The sequence below is a fragment of the Pristiophorus japonicus genome, chromosome 2, assembly GCF_044704955.1.
Source record: "Pristiophorus japonicus isolate sPriJap1 chromosome 2, sPriJap1.hap1, whole genome shotgun sequence".
NCBI lineage: Eukaryota > Metazoa > Chordata > Chondrichthyes > Pristiophoridae > Pristiophorus > Pristiophorus japonicus.
The window spans coordinates 67460344-67487296 of NC_091978.1; positions in this window are offsets into that span (position 1 = coordinate 67460344).

Here is a 26953-nt window from a genome sequence, read left to right on the forward strand (position 1 = left end):
TTGAGAAAGTGCACTCAATTCCTTCATCCAAATCATGAACATATATCGTAAAGAGTTGGGGTCCCAGCACTGAGTCACTGCCAGCCATTCTGAAAAGGACCCGTTTATCCCGACTCTCTGCTTCCTGTCTGCCAACCAGTTCTCTATCCATGTCAGTACATTACCCATAATACCATGTGCTTTGATTTTGCACACCAATCTCTTGTGTGGGACCTTGTCAAAAAACTTTTGAAAGTCTAAATACACCACATCCACTGGTTCTCCCTTGTCCACTCCACTAGTTACATCCTCAAAAAATTCCAAAAGATTTGTCAAGCATGGTGACTTGGACTGATCCTGTCACTGCTTTCCAAATGCACTGCTATTTCATCTTTAATAATTGATTCCAACATTTTTCTCACTACCGATGTCAGGCTATAATTCCCCGTTTTCTCTCTCCCTCCTTTTTTAAAAAGTGGTGTTAGATTAGCTACCCTCCAGTCCATAGGAATTGATCCAGAGTTGATAGACTGTTGGAAAATGATCACCAATGCATTCACTATTTCTATGGTCACTTCCTTAAGTACTCTGGGATGCAGCCCTGGGGATTTATCGGCCTTCATAGAAACATAGACATAAAAATAGGTGCAGGAGTAGGCCATTCGGCCCTTCTAGCCTGCACCGCCATTCAATGAGTTCATGGCTGAACATGCAACTTCAGTACACCATTCCTGCTTTCTCACCATACCCCTTGATTCCCCTAGTAGTAAGGACTTCATCTAACTCCTTTTTGAATATATTTAGTGAATTGGCCTCAACAACTTTCTGTGGTAGAGAATTCCACAGGTTCACCACTCTCTGGGTGAAGAAATTCCTCCTCATCTCGGTCCTAAATGGCTTCCCCCTTATCCTTAGACTGTGTCCCCTGGTTCTGGACTTCCCCAACATTGAGAACATTCTTCCTGCATCTAACCTGTCTAACCCCGTCAGAATTTTAAACGTTTCGATGAGGTCCCCTCTCATTCTTCTGAACTCCAGTGAATACAAGCCCAGTTGATCCAGTCTTTCTTGATAGGTCAGTCCCGCCATCCCGGGAATCAGTCTGGTGAACCTTCGCTGCACTCCCTCAATAGCAAGAATGTCCTTCCTCAGGTTAGGAGACCAAAACTGTACACAATACTCCAGGTGTGGTCTCACCAAGGCCCTGTACAAATGTAGCAACAAATCCCTGCCCCTGTACTCAAATCCCCTCGCTATGAAGGCCAACATGCCATTTGCTTTCTTAACCGCCTGCTGCACCTGCATGCCAACCTTCAATGACTGATGTACCATGACACCCAGGTCTCGTTGCACCTCCCCTTTTCCTAATCTGTCACCATTCAGATAATAGTCTGTCTCTCTGTTTTTACCACCAAAGTGGATAACCTCACATTTATCCACATTATACTTCATCTGCCATGCATTTGCCCACTCACCTAACCTATCCAAGTCACTCTGCAGCCTCATAGCATCCTCCTCGCAGCTCACACTGCCACCCAACTTAGTGTCATCCGCAAATTTGGAGATACTACATTTAAACCCCTCGTCTAAATCATTAATATACAGTGTAAACAGCTGGGGCCCCAGCACAGAACCTTGCGGTACCCCACTAGTCACTGCCTGCCATTCTGAAAACTCCCCATTTACTCCTACTCTTTGCTTCCTGTCTGACAACCAGTTCTCAATCCATGTCAGCACACTACCCCCAATCCCATGTGCTTTAACTTTGCACATTAATCTCTTGTGTGGGACCTTGTCGAAAGCCTTCTGAAAGTCCAAATATACCACATCAACTGGTTCTCCCTTGTCCACTCTACTGGAAACATCCTCAAAAAATTCCAGAAGATTTGTCAAGCATGATTTCCCTTTCACAAATCCATGCTGACTTGGACCTATCATATCACCTCTTTCCAAATGCACTGCTATGACATCCTTAATAATTGACTGTCAATGCATCCACTATTTCCAAGGCCACTTCCTTAAGTACTCTAGGATGCAGTCCATCAGGCCCTGGGGATTTATCGGCCTTCAATCCCATCAATTTCCCCAACACAATTTCCCGACTAATAAGGATTTCCCTCAGTTCCTCCTCCTTACTAGACCCTCCGACCCCTTTTATATCCGGACGGTTGTTTGTGTCCTCCTCAGTGAATACCGAACCAAAGTACTTGTTCAATTGGTCCGCAATTTCTTTGTTCCCCGTTATGACTTCCCCTGATTCTGACTGCAGGGGACCTACGTTTGTCTTTACAAACCTTTTTCTCTTTACATATCTATAGAAACTTTTGCAATCCGTCTTAATGTTCCCTGCAAGCTTCTTCTCGTATTCCATTTTCCCTGCCCTAATCAAACCCTTTGTCCGCCTCTGCTCAGTTCTAAATTTCTCTCAGTCCCCGGGTTTGCTGCTATTTCTGGCCAATTTGTATGCCACTTCCTTGGCTTTAATGCTATCCCTGATTTCACTTGATAGCCACGGTTGAGCCACCTTCCCTTTTTTATTTTTACGCCAGACAGGAATGTACAATTGTTGTAGTTCATTCATGCGGTCTCTAAATGTCTGCCATTGCCCATCCACAGTCAACCCCTTCAGTATCATTCGCCAATCGTTCCTAGCCAATTCACGCCTCATACCTTCAAAATTACCCTTCTTTAAGTTCTGGACCATGGTCTCTGAATTAACTGTTTCATTCTCCATCCTGATGCAGAATTCCACCATATTATGGTCACTCTTCCCCAAGGGGTCTCGCACAATGAGATTGCTGATTAATCCTCTCTCATTACACAACACCCAGTCTAAGATGGCCTCCCCCCTAGTTGGTTCCTCGACATATTGGTCTAAAAAACCATCCCTTATGCACTCCAGGAAATCCTCCTCCACCGTATTGCTTCCAGTTTGGTTAACCCAATCTATGTGTATATTAAAGTCACCCATTATAACTGCTGCACCTTTATTGCACGCACCCCTAATTTCATGTTTGATGCCCTCCCCGACATCACTACTACTGTTTGGAGGTCTGTACACAACTCCCACTAACGTTTTTTGCCCTTTGGTATTCTGCAGCTCTACCCATATAGATTCCACATCATCCAAGCTAATGTCCTTCCGAACTATTGCCTTAATTTCCTCCTTAACCAGCAATGCTACCCCACCTCCTTTTCCTTTTATTCTATCTTTCCTGAATGTTGAATACCCCTAGATGTTGAGTTTCCAGCCCTGATCATCCTGGAGCCACGTCTCCGTAATCCCAATCACATCATATTTGTTAACATCTATTTGCACAGTTAATTCATCCACCTTATTGCAGATACTCCTTGCATTAAGACACAAAGCCTTCAGGCTTGTTTTTTTAACACCCTTTGTCCTTTTAGAATTTTGCTGTACAGTGGCCCTTTTTGTTCTTTGCCTTGGGTTTCTCTGCCCTCCACTTTTCCTCATCTCCTTTCTGTCTTTTGCTTTTGCCTCCTTTTTGTTTCCCTCTGTCTCCCTGCATTGGTTCCCATCCCCCTGCCATATTAGTTTAAATTCTCCCCAACAGCACTAGCAAACACTCCCCCTAGGACATTGGTTCTGGTCCAGCCCAGGTGCAGACCGTCCGGTTTGTACTGGTCCCACCTCCCCCAGAACCAGTTCCAATGCCCCAGGAATTTGAATCCCTCCCTGCTGCACCACTGCTCAAGCCATGTATTCATCTGCGCTATCCTGCGATTCCTACTCTGACTATCACGTGGCACTGGTAGCAATCCCGAGATTACTACTTTTGAGGTCCTACTTTTTAATTTAGCTCCTAGCTCCTTAAATTCGTTTCGTAGGACCTCATCCCTTTTTTTACCTATGTCGTTGGTACCAATGTGCACCACGACAACTGGCTGATCTCCCTCCCTTTTTAGAATGTCCTGCACCCGCTCCGAGACATCCTTGACCCTTGCACCAGGGAGGCAACATACCATCCTGGAGTCTCGGTTGCGGCTGCAGAAACGCCTATCTATTCCCTTTACAATTGAATCCCCTATCACTATCGCTCTCCCACTCTTTTTCCTGCCCTCCTGTGCAACAGAGCCAGCCATGGTGCCATGAACTTGGCTGCTGCTGCCCTCCCCTGATGAGTCATCCCCCTCAACAGTACCCAAAGCAGTGTATCTGTTTTGCAGGGGGCTGACCACAGGGGACTCCTGCACTACCTTCCTTGCACTACTCTTCCTGCTGGTCTTCCATTCCCTAGCTGGCTGTGGACCTTTCTCCTGCGGTAAGATCAACTCGCTACACGTGATACTCACGTCATTCTCAGCATCGTGGATGCTCCAGAGTGAATCCACCCTCAGCTCCAACTCCGCAACGCGGACCGTCAGGAGCTTGAGGTGGATACACTTCCTGCAGATATAGTCGTCAGGGACACTGGTGTCGTCCCTGAGTTCCCACATGGTACAGGAGGAGCATAACACCCGACCGAGCTCTCCTGCCATGACTTTACCCTTAGATACACTTAAATTGGCAACAACAATGTTAAAAGTTACTCACTGTTATAGAAGAGAAAAAGAAAAGAGCAAAAGAGAAAAACTACTCACCAATCACCAGCCAATCACTTACCCTCTTGGCTGTGACGTCACCTTTTGATTTCTTTCTACTTCTTTTTTGCCTTCTCTCCCCGCTGTAGCTGCACAGGTATGCCTCTCGCTGCCGCTGGGCCTTTATAGGCCTCACCAACCACGAACTCCCGCCTCTCGGACTGCCGCCGCCTCTCGCTGCCGCTGGGCCTTTATAGGCCTCACCAACCACGAACTCCCGCCTCTCGGACTGCCGCTGCCTCTTGCTGCCGCTGGGCCTTTATAGGCCTCACCAACGCCAGGAACTCCCGCCTCTCGGACTGCCGCCGCCTCTCGCTGCCGCTGGGCCTTTATAGGCCTCACCAACCACGAACTCCCGCCTCTCGGACTGCCATCAATCCCATCAATTTCACTAACACAATTTCCTGACTAATCAGTTCCTCCTTCTCGCTAAATCCTCGGTCCCCTGGTATTTCCGGAAGGTTATTTGTGTCTTCCTTCGTGAAGGCAGAACTGTTATATATATGGACTTGTATTTAATCTGTACAGCCACCAGAGGCTCATGCCCTGGAATCCCAACGGATTCCATAATCCCTTGGGAGCACAGGTATTTAAGAAGGCTTCACAGGTTGGAGAGGCACTCTGGAGACCTGCAATAAAAGACTAAGGTCACACTTTACTTTGAGCTCACAGTGTTCAGTCTGACTCTTTCTCCATACACAACAAGAACCAAAGTATTTGTTCAATTGGTCTGCCATTTCTTTGTTCCCCATTATAAATTCACCTGATTCTGACTGCGAAGGACCTAGATTTGTCTTCACCAATCTTTTTCTCTTCACAAATCTATAGAAGCTTTTGCAGTCAGTTTTTATGTTCCCAGCAAGCTTCCTCTCATACTCTATTTTTCCCCTCCTAATTAAACCCTTTGTCCTCCTTTGCTGAATTCTAAATTTCTCCCAGTCCTCGGGTTTGCTGCTTTTTCAGGCCAATTTATATGCCTCTTCCTTGGATTTAACACTATCCCTAATTTCCCTTGTTAGCCACGGTTGAGCCACCTTCCCCATTTTATTTTTACTCCAGACAGGGATGTACAATTGTTGAAGTTCATCCATGTGATCTTTAAATGTCTGCCATTGCCTATCCACCATCAACCCTTTAAGTATCATTCGCCAGTCTATTCTAGCCAATTCACGCGTCATACCATCGAAGTTACCTTTCCTTAAGTTCAGGACCCGAGTCTCTGAATTAACTGTGTCACTCTCCATCTTAATAAAGAATTCTACCATATTATGGTCACTCTTCCCCAAGGGGCCTCACACAACAGGATTGCTAATTAGTCCTTTCTCATTACACGTCACCCAGTCTTGGATGAATAGCCCTCTAGTTGGTTCCTCGACATATTGGTCTCGAAAACCATCCCTAATACACTCCAGGAAATCCTCCTCCACCGTAGTTCTACCAGTTTGGTTAGCCCAATCTATATGTAGATTAAAGTCGCCCATGATAACTACTTTACCTTTATTGCACACTCCCTAATTTCTTGTTTGATGCTGTCCCAAACCTCACTACTACTGTTTGGTGGTCTGTACACAACTCCCACGCGTGTTTTCTGCCCTTTGGTATTCCGCAGCTCCACCCATACAGATTCCACATCATCCAAGCTAATGTCCTTCCTTACTATTGCGTTAATTTCCGCTTTAAACAGCAACACCACCCCACCTCCCTTTCCTTTCTATCTATCCTTCCTGAATGTTGAATACCCCTGGATGTTGAGTTCCCAGCCTTGGTCACCCTGGAGCCATGTCTCCGTAATCCCAATTATATCATATTCGTTAATATCTGCCTGCACAGTTAATTCATCCACCTTATTACGAATTAATATACGTCCACCTTATTATTAATAAGATATGCCTGTCGGCTTTAAAGATAAGTAGTTAATGCAGTCCAGTAGAGTGCTTTTAATCAATGTCCTTTTTGGTGAGAATGTCTGTTCAAAAATAATTTCCTTCTGATACCAACAACAACTTGTATTTATATAGCACCTTCAAAGATGTAAAGCATCTAAAAAGGTGCTTCACAGGAATTTGACACTGAGCCACATAAGGAGATTTTAGGGCAGACGCGTGTTCAAAGGGGTGGTTTTAAGAAGTGTCTTAAAGGAGGAAAGAGAGATAGAGACACAGAGGTGTTTCGGGAGGGAATTCCAAAGTTTAGGGCCTTGGCAGCTAATGGCATGTCCACCAATGGTGGACCAATGGCTGGAGGTAATTTCAAAGATATGGACGGAAAGCCATGGAGAGATTAGAAAACAAGGATGAGAATTTAAAAAATGAGATGTTGCTTAACTGGGAGCCACAATGTAGGTCTAACTAAAGAAGTTAAGGATGATATCAAATTGAAAGAAAAGGCATACGATGTTGTGACAATTAGTGGTGGGCCAGAAGATTGGGAGAAATTTAGAATCCAGCAAAGAATAACTAAAAAAAAAATCAAGAGGGAGAAAATAGATTATGAGAGTAAACTAGCAAGAAATATCAAAACAGACAGCTTCTATAAGTATATAAAAAGGAAGCGAGTAGCTAAATTAAATGTTGGCCCCTTAGACTGCGGAATTAATAATGGGAAACAAGGAAATGGAAGAGATTTTAACAAATAATTTGTATCTGTCTTCACAGTAGAAGACACTAAAAATATCCCAATAATAGTAGAAAATCAGGGGGCAAAAGGGAGCGAGGAAATTAAAACAATCATTATCACTAGAGTAAAAGTACTAGGCAAACTAATGGGACTAACGGCGGAAAAGTCCCCCGGACCTGATGGCCTGCATCCTAGAGTATTAAAAGAAATGGTTGCAGAGATATTGGTTGTAATCATCCAAAATTCCCTAGATTCTTGATAGAACCCAGTGGGTTGGAAAACCGCAAATGTAACACACCTGTTCAAGAAAGGAGGGAGACTGAAAGCAGGAAACTATAGGCCAGTTAGCCTAACATCTGTCTTGGGAAAATACTGGAATCCTTATTACGAAAGTAGTAGCAGGACATTTAGAAAATCATATTACAATCAAGCAGTTTCAACATGGTTTTCTGAAAGGGCAATCATGTTTGACAAATTTATTAGAGTTCTTTGAGGATGTAATGAGCAGAGTGGATAAGGGGGAACCAGTGGATGTAGTATATTTGGATTTTCAAAAGGCATTCGATAAGGTGCTACATAAAAGGTTACTACACAAGATAAGAGCGCATGGTCTGCTAATTTATTAGCAGGGATAGAGGATTGGCTAGCTTACAAAAAACAGAGAGTCAGCATAAATGGGTCATTTTCAGGTTGGCAAACTGTAACTCGTGGGGTGTCACAGGGATCAGTGCTGGGGCCACAATTTTTACAATCTATATTAATGACTTGGATGAAGGAACCGAGTGTATTGTAGCCAAATTTGCTGATGATACAAAGATAGATGGGAAAGCAAATTGTGAGGAGGACACAAAGGGGCCAAAATTCAGGCCCGCCAGAAAGCTGGCACACTTATTATTTTTTAAGTGTTTTAACGGCGTCTCGGAAGAGGTCAACTCTTGATCGATATTCACATCTTTGTCTTTTTTTTTCGAGTGGACCAGAAGTCAGTCACAATGGGGCAGGTAAGTGCTGCTGAGGGGAGGAAGTGGGGGCGGGATGGATTCCCCACCGCTGTCACTCAGCAGTGGAGCGGTGGTGACGTTATTGTGCATCTGCATCACCACACATCTGCCGTGCTTTAAAGGGGAGATAAACGGTAAATATTTAGGATCGCCCACTGGGCCACCAGGGAGGGTTTCGGCCGGGCCAGTGACCTAGTGTCCAAGAGGAGTGCCAAGCTGCCTGTTGGCGGCCCGGCTGCACCCGGGGGCAGAATAATCATGGAAGTTGGCCAGCAAAAAAAATTAAATGCCGGCCACGGCAGTGGGCCCTTGTCTTTAATGGCCACTGTGCAGCCAGGGTCTGCAGTGAGAAGAGAAGGTGCACTGACAGAAAAAGCTGGCCAGTGCACCGCTCGGCGGGGATTCAATATTTTGCGCAAAATATGGGCGGAGGTAGGTGGTCCCACTGATGGCATACTTACAGCCACTTGGCAGCGGTGGGATGGAAGTGGGGATCACCAGAAAAAATCCCTGCCTAATCTGGCCATTCGACCAGAAATCGGCGGCCATTGGATTCTGCTGCAAGGCTGCAACAAAACGACGGTAATGGGCCTCATCTGGACCCTGAATTTTGGCCCCAAAGAGTCTGCAAATGGATATAGATAGGTTAAGAGACTGGGCAAAAATTTGGCAGATGGAGTATAATGTGGGAAAATGTGAGGTTATCCACTTTGGTAGGAAGAAAAGAAAAGCAAAATATTATTGAAATGGAGAGAGACTACAGAATGCTTCAGTACAGAGAGATCTGGGTGTCCTTGTACATGAACCACAAAAAGTTAGTGTTATGTCTTGAATAAAGAGTCAGACTAGATACTGCAAACTCAAAGTAAAGTGTGACCGTAGTCCTTTATTACAGATCTCAGAGTGCCACTCCAGCCTGTGAGGCCTCCTTATATACAGGTGCTCCCAAGGGATTGTGGGATCCCTTGAGACTCCAGGGGATAAGCCCTCTGGTGGTTAGACATGGTATTTACAGGTTTACATACATAACAATACTCCCCGCAAAGTCAATAGTGTAACTATTTACAATGTGAGTCGATCTGGGGCCTTCCTTTCCCTGGTTGATCGTCTCAGTGCAAATGTTAGTTTTCTTGAGTCGTTTGTTGGGCCCTCGCTGGGCTGCTGTGCAGCTGGCCTTGCTGGGCTGCTGGGGGTGGTGAGTCCTGCTGGGCTGCTGTGGGTGATGGGTTCTGCTTCATGGTCAACTGCTGGGTCGGTTGCCACTTGTGTGTGTGTTGGAGGGTCGAAAAATGTGGGGTCTATTGTGGGTTGTTCTGGATAGTCCGTAAATCTGAGTTTAGTTTGGTCCAAGTGTTTCCTGCAGGTGAGTCCATTTGAGAGTTTGACCATAAACACCCTACTCCCCTCTTTGGCCAAAACAGTGCCAGGAAGCCACTTGAGACCTTGTCCATAGTTCAACACAAATACAAGATCATTTATCTCAATTTCGCGTGGCACACTTGCGCGATCATGATATGTATTCTGCTGTAGCCGCCTGCTCTCTACCAGTTTGTTTAGATCAGGGTGTACTAACGAGAGCATTGTCTTAAGTGCCCTTTTCATGAGCAGTTCAGCGGGAGAGACCCCAGTGAGCAAGTGGCGTCTTGTGCGGTAATTAAGCAGGACTCGGGATAAGCGAGTCTGCAGTGAGCCTTCAGTTACCCTTTTCAAGTTCTGCTCGTTCTGCCTGACCATTGGACGCTGGGCAGATGTGACATGTTTGATCCCATTGCAGGTCATGAACTCCTTGAACTCGGCACTGGTAAAGTACGGCCCATTGTCACTTACAAGGACATCAGGCAGGCCGTGCATGGCAAACATTGTACGTAGACTTTCAATGGTGGCAGTGGACGTGCTTGCCGATATTATCACACATTCAATCCATTTGGAGTACACATCTACAACCACTAAGAAAATTTTTCCGAAGAATGGGCCTGCATTGTCGACATGGACCCTGGACCACGGTTTGGAGGACCAGGACCATAAACATAGTGGCATCTCCCTGGGTGCATTGCTTAACTGTGAACATGTATTACATTTGTGCACGCAGGACTTTAAGTCTGCATTGATACCGGGCCACCATACGTGGGATCTGGCTATTGCTTTCATCATTACGATGTCTGGGTGGGTACTGTGGAGATCACTGATGAAAGTGTCCCTGCCCTTTTTTGGCACAACTATCCAATTTTCCCACAGAAGGCAGTCTGCCTGTATAGACATTTCATCTTTGTGCCACTGGTATGGCTTTATTTCTTCCTGCATTTCCAACGAGACACTGGACCAGCTACCGTGGAGCACACAGCTTTTTTACTAAGGACAGTAAGGGTCCTGGCTCATCCAGGTTCTAATCTGTCGGGCGGTAACAGGTGATTGCTCACTCTCGAATGCTTCCATTACCAAACTAAATCTGCAGTCTGTGCCATCTCCACCTCGGTGGTGGGCAATGGCAGCCTACTGAGAGCACTGGCACAGTTTTCTGTGCCTGTCCTGTGGCAGATGGCGTAGTTGTATGTGGACAACGTGGGCGCCCTTCACTGGATGTGGGCCGATGCATTCGTATTTATCCCCTTATTTTCAGAAAAGAGGTATATAAGCGGCTTATGGTTGGTTCCCAATTCAAATTTGAGCCCGAACAGATATTGATGCATTTTCTTTACCCCGCAAACACACGCTAACGCTTCTTTTTTGATCATACTGTCGGCCCTCTCGGCCTTAGACAGACTTTTGGATGCATATGCAACCGGTTGGAATTTCCCAAATTCATTAGCTTGTTGCAATACACACTCGACCCCGTACGACGACGCATCACATGCTAGTACCAAACGCTTACATGGATCGTACATCACAAGCAATTTGTTTGAACATAACAGCTTCCTAGCTTTCTGAAAGGCATTTTCTTGGCTTTTACCCCATACCCATTCATCTCCTTTATGCAGTAAAGAGTGCAGGGGTTCTAACAATATGCTAAGACCAGGTAAGAAGTTACCAAAATAGCTCAGGAGTCCTAGGAATGACCGCAGCTCCGTCACATTCTGTTGTCTCGGTGCATTCTTGATTGCCTCTGTCTTCGAATCGGTGGGCCTGATGCCGTCCGCCGTGATTGTTCTCCACAGGAACTTCACTTCAGGCACCAGGAAAATGCACTTCAAGCGTTTTAGCCTGAGCCCCACACGATTAAGCCGACTAAGAACCTCCTCCAGGTTCTGCAGGTGCTTGACGGTGTCCCGACCTGTAACCAAGATGTCGTCCTGGAAGACCACGGTGCATGGAACCGACTTTAGCAAGCTTTCCATGTTTCTCTGGAATATTGCCGCAGCCGATCGAATCCCAAACAGGCATCTGTTGTAAATGAAGAGACCTTTGTGCGTGTTGATGCAGGTGAGGCCTTGCTCTGATTCCTCCAGCTCCTGCGTCTTGTAGGCCGAGGTCAAGTCCAGCTTCATGAACTTTTCCCTCCCGCCAGCGTTGCAAATAGGTCGTCTGCCTTCGGTAGCGGGTATTGATCCTGCAGTGAGAAACGATTGATAGTTACTTTGTAATCACCACAAAATCTGACGGTGCCGTCTCCCTTGAGGACGGGAACAATCGGACTGGCCCACTCATTGAATTCAATCGGCGAAATGATGCCCTCTCGTTGCAGCCTGTCCAGTTCGATCTCCACCCTCTCTCATCATGTAAGGTACCGCTCTTGCCTTGTGATGGATGGATCGCGCCCCTGGAATCAAATGGATCTGCACTTTTGCTCCTTGGAACTTCCCGATGCCTGGTTCGAACAGCGAGGGGAACTTGTTTAGGACCTGGGCACATGAGGTGTCATCGATGGACGAAAGCGCTCGGACATCGTCCCAGTTCCAGCGTATCGTTCCCAGCCAGCTCCTGCCGAACAGCGTAGGGCCATCACCCGGTACCACCCAGAGTGGTAACTCGTGCACCGCTCCATCGTAGGAGATCTTTACGGTTACACTGACAATTACGGGAATCAGTTCCTTTGTGTACATTGTCAGTTTAGTACGAATGGGAGTCAGGATTGGCCTTGAGGTCTTGCTGCACCACAATTTATTGAAAGTCTTTTTGCTCATTATGGACTGGCTTGCGCCCGTGTCCAGCTCCATGGACACCGGTAGCCCATTTAATTCAACCTTCAGCATTATCCGGTGACACTTTGTGGTAAATGTGTGCACCCCATATACCTTTGCCTCCTCGGTCTGAGGCTCTGGTTCGTCATGATCCACCGTGGATCTGTCCTCCTCCGCAACATGGTGGTTTGCAGGATTAGCAGGGTTTGCAGCTCGCCTGCACATACGTTGGAGGTGTCCCATTGTTCCACAGCCCTTGCAAACGTATCCTTTGAAGCGGCATGAATGCAAACGATGATCACCCCCACAGCGCCAACAAAGTGTTAATGGTCTTGTATTCACCACCCTGATGGCAGACTCTGAATCATCTGTGGACATGCAGCTGCAGGCGTGAAAGACCTGCCTTCTACATTTCAATTCAAAAACAATGTTACTTTGTTCACAGTACTTACAGCAGCACTTGTGTGCTGAGAAATTTGTTTGGTATTGTCACTGGTGGCTATAAACGCCTGGGCTATCGCTATGGCTTTACTCAAGGTTGGGGTCTCTACAGTCAAAAGTTTGCGAAGTATTACATCATGGCCAATGCCAAATGCAAAGAAGTCCCTGAGCATGTGCTGCAAGTGTCCTTCAAATTCACAATATCCTGCAAGGTGCCTTAGCTCGGCGATGTAGCGCACCACTTCCTGGCCTTCAGACCTCTTGTACGTGTAGAACCGATTCCTCGCCATCAGAACGCTTTCCTTCTGGTTTAGCTGCTCCCGGACCAGCGTGCATAACTCATCGTATGACTTGTCTGAGGGTTTTGCTGGAGTGAGCAGATTTTACATGAGGCCATACGTTGGTGCCCCGCAAACGGTGAGAAGGATCACCCTTCGTTTGGCAGTGTTCGCTTCTCCTTCCAGCTCATTGGCCACGAAGTATTGGTCGAGTCGCTCCACGAAGGTTTCCCAATCATCTCCCTCTGAAAATTTCTCCAGGATGCCCATGGTTCTCTGCATTGTTGCAGTGGGGTTCGTCATTTGTATCTCGTCGCCAGTTGTTATATCTTGAATAATGAGTCAGACTAGATACTGCAAGCTCAAAGTAAGGTGTGACCGTAGTCCTTTATTACAGATCTCAGAGTTCCTCTCCAGCCTGTGAGGCCACCTTATATACAGGTGCTCTCAAGAGATTGTGGGATCCCTTGGGACTCCAGGGGATAAGCCCTCTGGTAGTTACACATGGTATTTACAGGTTTACATACATAACAGTTAGCATGCAGGTACAGCAAGTAATTAGGAAGGTAAATGGAATGTTGGCCTTTATTGCAAAGGGGGTGGAGTATAAATGCAGGGAAGACTTGCTACAAATGTACAGGCATTGACGAGATCACACCGAGAGTACTGATAGAGTTTTGGTCTCCTTATTTAAGGAGGGATATACATGCATTGGAGGCAATTCAGAGAAGGTTCACTAGGTTGATTCCTGGAATGAAAGGTTTGCCTCATGAGGAAAGGTTGAGCAGGTTGGGTCTGTACTCATTGGAGTTTAAATGAATGAGAGATGATCTTATTGAAACATAAGATTCTAAGGGTAGATGTTGGTGGATTTAGAACTAGGAGGTATAGTTTCAAAATAAGGGGTCGCCCATTAAGGATGGAGATGAGGAGGAATTTTTTCTCATAGAGGGTCGTGAATCTTTGGAATTCTCTATCTCAGAGAGCTGTGGAGGCTGAGTCATTGAATATGTTCAAGGCTGAGATAGACAGATTCTTGAACTATCGGGAAGTCAAGAGTTATGGGGAACAGGCAGAAAAGTGGAGTTGAGGCCAAGATCAGATCAGCCATGATCTTATTGAATGGCGAAGCAGGCTCGAGGGGCTGTATGGCCAACTCCTGCTCCTATTTGGCATATGGGGTATAATGTTGGAAAGTGTGAGGTTATGCACTTTGGCAGAAAAAAATCAAAGAGCACGTTATTATTTAAATGGAGAAAGATTGCAAAGTGCCACAGTACAGCAGGACCTGGGGGTACTTGTGTGAAACACAAAAGATTAGTATGCAGGTATAGCAAGTAATCAGGAAGGTCAATGGTATCTTGGCCTTTATTGCAAAGGGGATGGAGTATAAACGCAGGGAAATCTTGCTACAGCTTTACAGGGTATTGATGAGGCCACACCTGGAATTCTGCGTGCGATCTTGGTTTCCATCTTTACGAAAGGATATACTTGCTTTGGAGGCAGTTCAGAGAAGGTTCTCTAGGTTGATTCCGGGGATGAGGGGGTTGACTTATGAGGAAAGGTTGAGTAGTTTGGGCCTCTACTCATTGGAATTCAGAAGAATGAGAGGTGATCTTATTGAAACATATAAGATTATGAGGGGGCTTGACAAGAAGGATGCAGAGAGGATGTTTCCACTGATGGGGGAGACTAGAACTAGAGGGCATGATCTTAGAATAAGGGCCGCCCATTTAAAACAGAGATGAAGAGAAATTTCTTCTTTTAAAGGGTTGTAAATCTGTGGAATTCGCTGCCTCAGAGAGCTGTGGAAGCTGGGACATTGAATAAATTTAAGACAGAAATAGACAGTTTCTGAAATGATAAGGGGATCAGGGGTTATGGGGAGCAGCTGGGGAAGTGGAGCTGAGTCCACGATCAGATCAGCCATGATCTTATTGAATGGCTAGGCAGGCTCGAGGGGCCAAATGGTCTACTCCTGTTCCTATTTCTTATATTCTTATGTTCTTATTTCTTATGTTCTTATGTTCTAAGAGGGCACATAATTTTGCACTCTCCTCAAGCAAGACCTCAGACAAATTCTACACCAAGGATGACTCTACCAATAAGATTGCAACCGTAAACTTTTACACAGCAGATATTTCAATCGGCAGTGCGCGATTTAAAATACTGGTGACAGGTGCTTTGTTTGCCACACCAAACTGCTTCATCACTTTCCCGTAGAAAGCAGCCCACAGCACTTGACAGCATTCCATTGTTTTCATGTGGTAGGTTTTTCTGCAGTATAAGGTATTATTTATGGTATGCATCATGCTTACAGATCCCTACTGCCAATCTCAAGGCCTTTATGAGCAGCTTATCTGTAACTATATGCACAAAATGATGCACATGAATTGTTGCAAACCTGGCATCAGTCTTGACACCTTCATTTCACATCAATCTATCAAACCACCATTATTTAAATGGGCAAGGAGACTAGACGGGTGTTGCTTTGAAGGGCAAATTTATCTTCTTCAACCTTGGTTCATAATCTTCTTGAGGCAGCCACATAAAAGAGCTGAACTGTAATATAATGAGGCACATATAGGGCCCAAGTTTCCACATGATTCGCGCCTGATTTTTAGGAGCAACTGGTGGAGAATGGACTATTTTAGAAATCGCAATTCTCCACATTTTTTTTTCTGCAGTTCTAATCAGGTAGAACAGTTCTAGTTTAGAACAGAATTTTATCTTCAAAAGGGGACGTGTCCGGCCACTGACGCCTGATTTGAAAGTTTCCACAGTGAAAATGTACTCCAAACTAAAGTAGAATGGAGCCAGTGAAGATTTTTGTAGAACTGAAAAAACCTGTTCTACACATTAAAAAATCAGGAGCAGGTTACAAATTAGGCGTCCATGAACAAGTCCATGATGGAAATTTGGGGTTCACTGATGACCCTTCAGTCCACTGAAGGCTGCTGGTAGGTTGGTTGGTCGTCGACGGTTTCTTCATCCGACTGCTCTGTCTCGCCTGTGTGCCTCAGCTTTGTTTGATCCATGTGTTTCCTGCAAGTTTGCCCATTCTTGAGCTTAATAACAAATACTCTGTTGCCCTCCTTGGCCATGACCGTACCAGCGATCCATTTGGGACCCTGACCATAATTCAACATATATCTAGGATCATTAACAGAAATCTCGCATGACACAGTTGCGTAATCATGGTACCCTTGTTGACTCTGTCTTCTGTATTCAACATGATTACTTAAATCTGGGTGTACAGGAGATAACTTGGTCTTAAGACCTCTTTTCATCATGAGTTCAGCAGGCGAGACCCCCGTGAGTGTCATGTAACTCAGCAGTATGCAAGACAAGCAGGTCTGCAGTGACCCTTGGGTTACTCTCCTCATGCTTTGCTTGATAATTTGTACTGCACGTTCTGCTTGCCTGTTGGAAGCAGGCTTGAACGATGCTGACCTTACATGTTTTATGCCGTTAAGTTTTACAAACTTCTGAAACTCCTGAGACTGGTGAAGCACAACCCATTATCGCTCACCACTATGTCAGGCAGACCATGTGTCGCGAACATGACATTGAGATTCTCTATGGTTGCCGTGGACGTACTGGATGACATGATTATGCATTCTATCCACTTCGAATAAGCATCCACCACCACTAAAAACATCTTGCCCAGGAAGGGAACTGTAAAATCTACATGGATCCTGGACCAAGGTTTGGATGGCCATGACCACAGACTCTACGGCCATTCTGCTGGTACTTTGCTGGGCTGCATGCAGGTGTTGCACTGATGCACGCATGCTTCCAGCTCAGAATCAATTCCTGGCCACCATACATGGGACCTGACGATGGCCTTCATCATCACTATACCAGGATGTGTGCTGTGTAACTCTTGCACAAACTTCTCTCTCCCTTTCTTAGGCATTATAACTCGATTGCCTCACAATATGCAACGTGCTTGAATAGACAGTTCATCCTTGCGACAAATGTACAGTTTGGCTTCCTCGCATATTTGCTTAGGTATGGCAGACCAATCCCCTTTGAGGATGCAACCCTTTACCACCGATAATATCGGGTCCTGGTTGGTCCAGGTCTTAACTTGTTGAGCCATGACAGGGGTACCTTCACTCTCAAAAGCATCCATGATTAACATTAAATCTGCCGGTGTGGGCAACGGCAACCTCTCAAAGCATCGGCACAATTCTCTTTGCCAGATGTGTGGCGAATGACATAACCATAGGCAGATAATGTCAGCGCCCACCTTTGGATGCGGGATGAAGCGTTGGTATTGATACCTTTGCTCTTGGAAAACAACGAAATGAGCGGCTGGTGATCGGTCTCTAATTCAAACCTCAGACCAAACAGGTGTTGATGCATCCTAATAACACCGTACACAAACGCTAACGCTTCTTTTTCTACCATACCGTAGGCTCTTTCTGCTTTAGACAAACTTTTGGATGCATACGCGACAGGTTGAAGTTTCCCCAACTTATTGGCTTGATGTAACACACAACCAATTCCATATGACGATGCGTCACAGCCCAAAACTAAAGGTTTACATGGGTCATAATGTACCAGCAGCTTGTTTGAGTAAAGCAGATTGGTGGCTTTCTCGAAAGCTCCGTCTTGCCATGCGCCCCACACCCAGCTGTTGCCTTTTTTCAATAGCATGTGCAGTGGTTCAAGTAAGGTGCTCAATTTAGGTAGGAAGTTACCAAAGTAGTTGAGTAGATCCAGGAACCAACACAGCTCAGTCACATTCTGCGGCTTGGGTGCATTCTTGACGGCTTTGGTTTTCACGTCAGTAGGTCTGATGCCATCAGCGGCGACTTTCCTCCTGAGGAATTCGACCTCCGGTGCCATGAAGATGCACTTCAAGGGTTTAAGTCTGAGTCCCACTCTGTCCATACACAGTAGAACCTCTTCCAAGGTGTTCAGATGCTCCTTGGAGTCACAACCGGTGATCAGGATGTCATCTTGGAACTCGACGGTTCTGGGAACGGACTTCAGTAGACTTTCCATATTCCTCTGGAATATTGCTGCAGCCGAGCGAATTCCAAACGGGCACCTGTGGTAAATAAACAGTCCTTAGTGCGTGTTAATGCATGTAAGTTTCTTCGATGTCTCGACCAACTCCTGCGTCATATAGGCCGATGTCAAGTCCAGTTTTGTGAATGACTTCCCTCCGGCTAGCGTCGCAAATAAGTCATCAGCCTTCGGTAACGGGTACTGATCTTGTTTCGAAACCCAGTTGATCGTAGCCTTGTAGTCTCCACAGATTCTGACTGTGCCATCACTTTTCAGCACAGGAACAATGGGGCTGGCCCATTCATTAAATTCGACTGGTGATATGATCCCTTCATGCTGGAGTCTGTCCAGTTCAATTTCGACCTTCTCACTCATCATATACGACACTGCCCAAGCTTTATGATGGACAGGTCTTGCATCTGAGTCCACGTGGATCTGCATCTTGGCTCCCGTGAAGTTGCCGCTACACGGTTCGAACAGCGAGGGGAACTTGCTCAATACTTGGGCACATGTATCTTCCTCTGACGACAATGCCTTTATGTCATTCCAGTCACATCTGATTTTCTCCAACTAGCTTCTGCCGAGCAACGTTGGCCATTGCCTGGAACAATCCACAGCGGTAACTCGTGAACCGCACCATTATACCACACGTTAATTTGTGCACTGCCAATCACCTTTATCAGTTCTTTGGTGTACGTGCGCAGCTTGGCATTAACAGGGCTCAGCCTGGGCCTCACAGTCTTAGTATCCCACAGCTTATTAAATGCCTTCTCGTTCATGATCGATTGACTCGCCCCTGTGTCCAGTTCCATCGGTACCGGTATCCCTTGAAACTTCACATTAATCAAAATTAGTTTACTCTTGATTATGAAAGAGTAGTCCATACACTTCCTCCTCTGGCATCTCAGATTGCGTATCCGGATCCACGCTAGTCCGACTCTCATCCTCCATGTGGTGTGTCACAGCTCGCTTGCTCATCTGCGGACACTTGCGCTGGAGATGCCCCACTCTCAGACAGCCCTTGCAACTATATTGCTTAAATCGGCATTGCTGGTACTGATGATCTCCCCCACAACGCCAACACGGAGAAGTCGGACTTTGGGTAGCCACAGGTTTCGCGAACGCAGCTGGATAGGTCTTGCCATGTTCCACTCTGCCAAACACCGAATCATTCGCGAATGCAGCTGGATAGGCCCTGCCAAGTGCCGTCTGCCGATCGCCGAATCAGTCGCATTTATATTACTTGCCGAGGTTTGGTTCTTCACCGATATTTGCTTTAAACTCCTGTCCGTCGTCATACATGAGTAAGCGATCTGGATGGCCTTTTTGAAATCCAACTCCTCCACCGCTAGAAGTTTGCGCAGGATCACCTCAGGGTTGATACCAATAACGAAGAAGTCCCGCAGCATGTCTGCCAACACCGTCCCGAACTTGCACGGTCCCGCTAGACGTCTCAGGTCGGCAACGAATTCCAGCACGCTCTGGTTCTCCGATCAAATGTGTGTATAAAACCTATATCTCGAGATGATGATGCCGTCATCTGGCTTGAGGCTCCCGTACCAATGTGCACAACTCCTCCTACGTTGTCTTTGTTGGATCACTAGGTATGAGTAGATTCTTTATCAGACTGTAGATCTTTGAACTGCACACAGTGAGGAACACGGCCCGGCGCCGATCTGCAACGTCGACCCCCTTCATTTTGTTGGCCACGAAGTACTGGTTCAAACGGCTTACAAAGTCTGCCCAAGCTTCTCCCTCCACGAATCGCTCTAAAATCCAATCATGGTCATTTTACAAACAAAAGTTCTTGTATTCTCGTCGCTAAATGTTACGTATGCAATAAAGGTTCAAACTGAGTACTATTTAACTAAGCAAGGTACTACCTTGCTTCTGCTTTATTTCGGCCCAAAGTGCCTGACTCACAAAATTACTTTTAACCTGCAGGCAATTCATCTCGGTTGGCTGATGACTGGAAATGACACAAAACTCTGGGGAGTATTGGTCAGCCATGTCCATCGACATAGCTGTCTGACAAAAGTTAAGTTCGGGGTTGTCAACAATTTTCTTTTGATTGCTTCATTTTTTAATCGCCAACAAAGCGGTCACGCAATGCTTGGTCCTGAAACTTTCCAAAATGACAGCTTCTTTAAAGCTACAATGTACTCACTGATACTCTCATCGGCTAATTAATCCCGTGTTTCAAAAAGATAAATTTCAGCAATTTCCAGGGGCTCAAGACTGTAATGCTGTCTCCGTCAGTGGCGTGTCCTTTGGCTTGACGGGAACAAGAACATTTTTCAAGGTGTCATACAACTCGGGGCCTGCTTCAGTCAGGAAAATTTTCTTTTTGAAACCACCCAACTACGGTTTTCATTATCAGGGACTTCTATTATTTGCAGTGAAAAACATTTCTAGCCGCTCCACATACACTCCAAAAGTCTCTTGGTCACGATGGAACCCACCCATGCACCCTATCATTCCCATAGGCACGTCCATCTGGACTCTGGCAATGTCAACAGTGTGCTTGAAATTTATCTTGCATTTTTAGCTGTGCTGCAAAACAAAGAACCTCACAAAGTCTCTCTGTTGTTTGGCTGGATGATCCACCAACAAAAATTTCAGCTAGGGAATCCAATTATCCTATGTGATATATTCTTTAGGACATCAAAAACATACACATACACAAGATGACTCTACAGGAACGTATCAGTGTCATATGATCCTTTTATTATATACTTCAGACGTTGCATTACCACAGTAGTCCACTAGGTGGAGCAGTAGTCAATGAGGGGGAGCTCTATCTCACAGGCACCTCTGACAGTGCAGCACTCCTTCTGTACTGCACTAGAACGTCACCCTAGATTTTGTGCTGAAGTCTCTGAAGTAGGACTTGAACCCAATTTCTGAGTTGGAGACAAATATGCTGCCAATAAGCCATGGCTGAACCAGTTGGGAATGAGGGAGCAGCTTTTCAGTTCTGCAGGGGTCACTGCCATCATTGATCATTGGCAACAGGTAGCAGAGAAGACCAATGCAGTTTCTACCATCTCATACATATGGTAAAAGCTGCAGAAGACATTTCATGATATGAAGAAAGCAACATGACCTTTACAAGAAAACACATATATGTTCCATACCTTTCACTGTAGACTTCCTGCTGCTATGAGCACAGGGTCAGAATTAGGTGCGTCAGTTCAAATGCAACCGAATTTTTCTTAAAAGCAATGTTGCTATTGATATATAGATATTATACCAGCAGTAATGTTAAAGGCAATGATGACAACAACAGATTTCAAAATATGAGCAATACATAAAAAAGCCATATCCAAACAGAGGAAAATGGCACAATGAATTGAGAAATATATAAATAAATAATCAGATTCCCCCCGCAAAGGCCTCCTTTCTGACATCACTTTTGGGGCCAAGACTGGAAGGATTCCCAAAACCCCGACATTTTACGCTTTTTGTACTGCCAGCAATAAGTACACTTGCAAGCGTACTTGCTGTGCAGGGATTTGTGTGGGCCCCACAATGCCATATTTCAATGGCAATCAATCCAAGAAAGATCAATTGCCATTTTGATATCTGCAACGCATTAAAGGAACAGTAAACAACGAAGATTAGCGTCGGAAAATACTTGGCCCAGTCCAGCCCGCAACCTCCCGCAAATGGAGTGGAAAAGTGTTGCCTCGCATTCCCACTCAATCCAGTGATGCTGGTAATGGTGTGGGCACCACAGGTTTTGAGACACTATAGCCAAATTTGGTAGGAACTTCCCATAGTTCAAAAGACCCCAAAATATCGAAGTTCAGTGACATTCTTGGGAGTGGGTGCATTTTTGATTGCGTCCAGCTTTCCCTTGGTCGGATGTAAACCATGTTTGTTTACTCTGTGCCCTAAGTATTCCACTGAGTTTTGAAATAATTCACACTTGTGAGCAGTCACTCGTACTCTGTGCTTCTCTAGCTGTGTGAGCACTTCATTCAATACATGATTATGGATTTTCCTGTTTGGTGCTGAAATGAAGATGTCATCTAAATAACATACTACCCCTTCGATGCCTTGCAAAATCTGGTTCATCACCCCTTGGAATATGGCAGGGGCGGAAGACACTCCAAATGATAGCCTATTAAATTGAGATAGACCTAGATGAGTATTTATAGTCAAGCATGACATGTACTCCTCATCTCGCTCAAGTGTAAAAAGACATTTGTCACATCTAACTTTGAAAAGATCTGGCCATATGTCAGCCTTGTGAACAAATCTACATTTGGCAATGTATTGGGTAGATTACCCACTGGAACCTGGTTTACGGTTACTTTATAATCACCACACAACCTTACCTTACTATCTGACTTAGGTACAGCAACAATGGGTGCAGCCCAATTACTTAGATCTATCTTAGAGATAATGTTCTCAGTTTCTAATCTTTTGAGTTCTTGTTCAACTTTCTCCTTATGGTACGGGACATGGCTTGCAGTAAACTGGTCTAGCGTTGTTCTGTACTTTGACACTTGCCTTAAAACCTTGGATCAGACTGCCTGTTTCACGGAACGCCTTCGGATATTGTGGGATGAAGTCATCTTTTAATGCAAATTTCGTTGCCACACGAAAAATCTTATTCCAATCCAGATTTAGTGATCCAACCAACTTCTACCTATTAAGGCAGGCTTGTCTCCTGACACTATGAAGAGAGGCAAGCTCTGAAACTGATCCTTGTATTTCACTGGTACGGTGATACATCCTACCACAGGGATTTGCTCCCCTGAGTAGCCTTGCAGCTGTATTTTCAACTGTATTGTCCCAGGTGCCGATAGCATGAGTTCAATTTACTGTTCCCTTGGCTGGTTGCTGAGGCCTTGGGGCCCAATTGCCTTTTACTTTTGACCTGCAGGCAATTCAAATCGGTTGTCTGATGGTTGGAAATGGTATGAAATTCTCGGGAGTATTGGTTGGCCATATCTATTGACATAGCTGTCTAACAAGCTAATTCAAAAGTCAAATTAGGGATTGTCAACAACTTCCTTCTGATTTGTTCATTTTTCATCCCACAAGCAAAGCGGTCATGCACTGCTCGGTGAAAGTTTCCGAAATTACAGTGAATGGATAGCTTCTTTAAAGCTATAATGTGTTCACTGATACTCTCGTCATTTAACTGATCTTGTATTCCAAAACAATACAAAGCAATTTCCAAGGGCTCAGGACTGTAGTGCTGTTCTAAGTTGGTTAGAATCTCCATCAGTGGCGTATCCTTTGGCTTGACAGGAACAAGCAAATTATTCAGGATTTCATGCACCTCGGGGCTTGCTTCAGTCAGGAAAATAGCCCGTTTTCTTTCTAACACTGCCTGGTTACAGGTTTCATTATCCAAGTGCCCTATTATTCACATAGTCGTGGCCATGTGGACTCTGGCAATGTCAACAATGTGCTTGAAATTTACCTTGGATTTTTTTTAGCTATGCTGCAAAGCAAAGAACTTCTCAAAGTTGGTTGGCAGGATCAATCACAAAAATCCTATCCTATGTCGCCAATGTGATATATTATTTACAACATCACTAACACATTCTACAAGATGGCTCCAATATATCATGTGACTTTATTTTTATACATGAGTAGGTTTGCATTGGAACAATAGTCCACTAGGGGGAGCAGTAATCCACTAGATGGAGTTCTATATTATAGTTCCAGCCTGGACCCAACCTCTGCCATTGAGTATGCCACTTTCTTCTCAGAGTAATGGCTTCCAAGGAACTGTTCAGCCTCTGGGAGGCTGGGAGCCAGACAAACAGCAACAAAAGCAATCCCTGTTCCCAACCATGCCTCCTTTGACACTGCTGATCTTGTAAGGGCTTAACTCCTTACAAGGGCCACAAGAACTCCAATGTTAGGCCGGGACTCAGTGTACCCAGCCTAATTTCTGATGCCTTCCGGCACAATTCTGTCGGAGTTTCAGCAAAAGTGCACCAAAAAGTCAAGGATTTTTGCATCTTACTGTCTGGATTCACATATAAAGAATGCCATTGATGTAGTCATCATCATCAAAGGCGCTCCCTCGAACGAGGATGACTTGCTTCCACAAGTTCACAGGTGTTTCGATGAAGGACCCAATGTTCCAGTCCTGAACTCCAACTGAGGGGGTGGAAGATGCCTGTCCGTGAACTTTTTTAACGTGTGATGACCGTTGCACACCAGCCACCACACGGGCTTGACAGAGCCAGGTCTTGGTCCAGTGGCAAGGATTAATCAAGACGACTGGAGACTTGTTCTGCTGCACGGACCTAGCACGCACACATATCACAGTGTGGGCTGGCCCGTACTGCCCCTGGGCCCTCAGCTCTTCTGGGCCCCGTACCTTCATCTGTCGCACCTCTGCCACGATCTCTCACCGCTCCTCTGCCATAAACAATCACCGCATCTCGCCACACTCGCCGCTCATCCGCCCCAACCTTCTCACTCCTCTGTACTAGATCTAAGATAGCCTGCTCCCTGGTTGGTTCCGCAACATACTGTTCAAGGAAACTATCCCGGATACACTATGAGCTCTAGTGCTATAATGTTGACAGCTGGAGGCCTGGCAAGTGCTGCTCTTCTGAGAGATGCCAATATATTGCAACTGTGACTCCTTGGTGGCTTGGTCTTCAGCATTCTCCACCACCATCATCATCTTCCTTCTCCTGTTCTTCCCGCTGCTGTGGTAGATCTGCAGGAGAGGAGGGTTGAAGTTCAGAATGGATGAGCATCACCCCCTTAGGATTACGGAGTTGGACACTGTTGGCTTCACTGGGATGCCAACAGTGTAGGTGCTCAGTCAGTCATCTCGGGTGAGGAGTTTAAAAGTGGGGATGCTCCTCTGGTGGCCTGCCTTTGAGAAGCATTGTGTGGCAATTTGTCCAGCAAGAAGACAGAGTGAATGAGGGTAAAGCTAGCAGTTGAGAAGTGTGTACCAAATGCCATGAGATAAATTAAGTAAGAGCTGTGGTGGTTTGGAGCTGTTAAAGTGACAGAGAGTTTTTAGGTTTGTGCACGTAAATAGTTGATGTGAGGGTAGCTGGGCAGTATGAGTGCAAGATGCCGAGTTAAAGCCATCCTTAACCAAAGTACAGTGTAATGGGTTAGGGTTGTGGAAGTGCTGTGTTAAGAGGAGGGAAGAGTGTGCTGGAGCCCAGGGTGGGCAACGAAGAAAAGGGAGAGGTGTACAGACTGTACTGCCAGCAACTCTGAACAATGCCTGCCTGCTGAGGATTTGGTGGTACTGTCGTGCAGTCATGATCAACCATATTCATCACTACTCCCACTGATTTGGCACACAGTGCCAGTGCCACCTCCCTCCAGGTGGCATGAGTGATAATTCTGGGTGACTTGGTGGCACTCACTCCCAGGATTCTGTTCAATACTCTCCAGGAGGGATCTGTCCGAATGAATTATGTTGTGTGTTCTTCTTCACTGGCTTGGACCCATGCCCTGCAGTTCTCTGGGCACAGATGGTGCCTGAATGGTCATAGTTCTGTACAAGTGCAACAAAGATATTGCGAAGACATGCACCAATGTTATTAGTGATTGAAGTGCAGGAGCTGAACTGTCTTTATAAAGGCTGCACAGGACATTTTCCAGACAATTTACTTTAGTCTCAATGCCCCACACAGTTTCAATAATCAAACTGGCTTCTTTAGTTCTCTAGACCTGCCCACAGACTTAATTTGTCTTGTAGAATCCCAAATTCGATTAAAGTTTGCAGTTTCTTCCATGAGCATTTTGGGACTTCAAACTTTCTGGGAGATAGTTCCAAATTAAATTTCCTTTCCAATGAGTCCAAACACTGGGAGGGGTTTCCCACGAATTTGCCCGTCTCTTACAGTAGTGATGAATATGGTTGGTTAATGGTGCAGTCTGTTAGAGAAGATGCAAGGGAATGTGGTAGGAGGAAACTGTGGAGAGGAGGAGAAAGGGATGAGGTGATGGGGGCCTTAGAATTTCCTCAAACTGACTTACATCTTTTTTTAAAAGTGTTGCATAATCCAGTGGCAAAAGGTTCAGCTGCTTACACAGGTTTTATATCAATACCTGCAGCAATGGGAATGCAATTGAGCAGATCCAGGAAATTCATGTGCCTCACCCTCTGCAAGCCACTGGATTATGCAACAATTTGGAACTATCTACCAGAAAGTTTGAAGTCCCAAAATGCTCATGGAAGAAACTGCGAACTTTAATCGAATTTGGGATTCTACAAGACAAATTAAGTCTGTGGGCTGGTCTAGAGAACTAAAGAAGCCAGTTTGATTATTGAAACTGTCTGGGGCATTGAGACTAAAGTAAATTGTCTGGAAAATGGACACTCAAAAACCCTTCTCCACAAGAGACATTAACATTGTAACAATTAACTCAGAGATGGCCAGCCATCAACCTGAACCTGGAAAGCTATTTTCAGCTTATGCATAAAAAGAAAAGGCCCACTCCAGCTGCATGCAAAAACCAAGCACAAAGAACATTGTGATTACCAAGCTAATATTTCCATCAAGAAACAGATTTAGAAGATCAACCTACCCGAGACATATTAACTTTTAACGAGCCCATCAAAATATTACAAAGAAATGTCGAGCCCACCAAAATTAAACAAGAATTTTGGTCTGATTTGGTGCAAAGATTAGGACAGCTCCTACAGTATAACTGGCCCCTGTTTTCGCAAAGCGTATGCCATACTACGCCTATGCCATCAAGAAGGGAGAGAAACCAATGTGACAGTTGCAAACTAACTTCTCCAGCCTCGACATCCTGAAATTGAAAAGGAAGGAAGAACATCACCATCGCGGTAGCAACCGACCACAGCCAACGTCGTACCACTAAAAACCACCACGGTCGACCAACCTCAAAACAAAACTTCACAAGGAAGAAACCGAAGAAT